The sequence below is a fragment of the Aegilops tauschii genome, chromosome 5 (assembly GCF_002575655.3).
Source record: "Aegilops tauschii subsp. strangulata cultivar AL8/78 chromosome 5, Aet v6.0, whole genome shotgun sequence".
Taxonomy (NCBI): Eukaryota; Viridiplantae; Streptophyta; class Magnoliopsida; order Poales; family Poaceae; genus Aegilops; species Aegilops tauschii.
The window spans coordinates 476721581-476724536 of record NC_053039.3 but is presented as its reverse complement, the minus strand read 5'-3'; positions in this window follow the sequence as shown (position 1 = coordinate 476724536).

Below are 2956 nucleotides of genomic sequence, written 5' to 3'. Positions count from 1 at the left end.
CAGCATCACGACGATCATCCAGGATCTTCGCGCACAAGAGCACGGAGAGCCCCAGCAACGTCGCTAAACCTCCACACAACAGGACCACGTACCAGTCCGGCATCGCCTCCGCCATTAGGGCCTCGTCTCGAGCTCCTGCTAACAGCAATGGAGGAGAAGGAAGGAGAAGTAGAAGCGAGGCCAGGTGTGAGGAAGAAGAAGGAAACACCGCGACCGTTTTATAGCTCGAGATCGGTGTACGGTGGGCGAGGTCCACCAGCACCACTCGTCGCTCGATCGCCGGTGTTCGGAGGTGAGTCCGCAAGCAGTGCCGACAGTGCACTGGCCCGCGAAGTGAGTGCACGCTGCACCGGCAGCTAGCACGCCGTGCACTACTGCAGTACGGCCTAGATGCCCTACGCGCTAGGCGTCGCCGGTGGAGGAAGCGCGGGAGAGCACGCGAGAGAGATGAGAGAGCTAGAGGTAGAAGAAGAGGCCGACAGTGGGCCCCGGGTCCACCTGTCAGCCAGAGAGAGCACTGTGCTCCCGGGTACGACCGGCGTGTTTTAGTAATTTAGAATTTATTCTAAATTACTGTATCCACGTAGAAATATCTCGTTTTTCCCACACCCATGGATTTTTCCATGCTACGCCAGTGTACCACACTGTGGTTACACCACTTATTGCTCTCTCACTGTAGCCATTTTTATTTTGCATAGTTGAATGATTTCTTTTGGTAAGAGCAATGTTTGTTCAAAACAGCTTTTAACAAATCTCGAGGACGAGATTTTTCCTTAAGGGGGGTAGTGTTGTGACACCCCAAAATTTTGACCTGGTTTTATTAATTAAAATTTTGCCAGAAAATAAAACTTTTCCATTTGCCTAGATTTTTCCTTTTGATATTTTGAATTTTTACCTCAAGTGGAAACTTTCCAAAAAAATTGTTGGACTTGCATGCTCTCTCTATAAAACATTTCTGTATCAGTGGATTTAATTGCAAGGTTTGCTTTTGCTTGAGCTTTAATCTTTTAAAAATGATCTTTCATAAATTTGGAACCTGTTTTACACTGCAACCATTTGACGAATACATTTAAAATTTCCACCAAAATTTGGGGATGTCATGTGATGTTTCCACATCAGTTTTATGCAAAAATATCTTTTGGTCGTTGGGGATTTTGAGCTCTACATCAACTTTTCAAATCTGGTCCAGTAGGCATTTTTGCACTACAACCTATTTAAATATTCCTTTAAAAATTCTTCCAAGTGTTTGGGATGTCAGTAGATGCTTAGAATTCAACTATACCAAAACCCAGTGATGTTCTTTGAAACTTTTGAGTGAATCAACCTCTTTTTCATTCTGGTCCAGTTTGGTGATTTGTACTGCAACCCTATTTTATTTCACTCTAGTGACCCTGAGCTTTTTCCCGCTGGTAGCACTCCCTACAAAACCCTTAAGTCCAGGAGAATGGACCCATTGGAGGATTTTTAAGTGCATGCAATGAGACCTCTTTCTTTCTGTCCAAAACTGTAGTTTTGCAAAACTTGCACTAGCAAGTTTCTGGTTTTGCCCTAATGATCTTGCCATCATCACCTACATCCAGGGAGACCCTGATCTGGAAATTTTGGCCACTCCAAGAGTTGCCTAAATGCACTTGGCATTCTGTCGAACACTTGGTGTGCACAGCCAGTTTTGACATGAGTTTTTGTTTGCACTGTGATCTTGATCCACTGACCCAGCAACCTTGTCCACTGAGCTCCTGGCTATCCCTATCCCTACCCTGTTAGTTGCCAGCCTCCCCCTCGCGCTCTAGGCTGCCCTGGCATTTCGTCGAGCATGTCCCGTGCGTGCTCTGGCCGCGCCCAGAGCGCATGTTTTGCACGCGCGCGCACTGAGCCGCCGCGTCGCACCGCCGCCCTCGTCGCGTCCCGTCCCTGGCCCCTGCTCACCTGCTGAACTGCGCACTACACTCGCCCACTCTCCACGCCACCCCTGGCGCCCTACAGCGCTGCTGGCAGAGCTTTTGGCGGCACGCCGGCGTCAGCAGCGAGCTCCTGCCATGGTCGGCGCCGCCCAAGCCACCCGCGCGCGCCAGCTGCCCCTGTGAACAGCTCAAGCTTATCCTGAAGCTCGTCGGCACGCGCTCGTCGCCGCCACATCGCCCTGCAGCTACAGCACCGCGGTCGCCGGCGTTCTTATCCACGGCCGCCGCGGGACCAGCCTCGAGCGCCTATAAAAGGAGACCCCGAGCCCCTCCGAGCGCTCAGGCGACCTCAAGCCTTCCCCCTAGAGCTCCCCAAGCAGTGGATTGATCGGACAAGGCCATCTTCCCCACCTCCGGCCGGTTCGGCCGCCGCTGCCTTCTAGTGCCATTCGCCGCGACCAGGCTATCCCCCGCCCATCCAGCGCCACCAACCGCTTCCCCTCATTCTTGCGGAGCTGCCCAGCGCCTCAGCCTCGATCGGAGAACACCGGAGCCCAAAACCCACTTCACTCCCGTAGCCCCCTCCGCCGCGGAGCTCGCCGCCGGCGACTCCTGCCACCAGCGTCGACCCTACGACCACCAAGAAGACCGCCCCGGTCTGGCCGGTCCATCCCCGCCCTCGGATAGCCGTGGGGAGCTGCCGTTCGTCGACGGCGATCACCGGAGCCCCGCCACGTTCGGGCAGAGGAAGAGGAGGGAGAGGGGAGAATGGTCAAACCTAACTAGTGGGCCCTCTGGACCCACTGTCAGTGACCCCCGCGCCACCCGCGCTGGCATAAGTGGAAGCGTATTTCCGCGGGTGCGTATCCCCTACCCCGAAAGCGTATTCTGTATCGAAACATTTTCTTTTTCTGTTTTATTTTAAAACAGAACTTTGACTGGCAATATCTTTTAAAATAAAACTCCAAATGAGTTGATTCTTTTTCATACCTCTCTCAAATTTTATCTAGTTTATTTTAAGATTTATTTCAAAAATATTTGGGACATCATTTTGT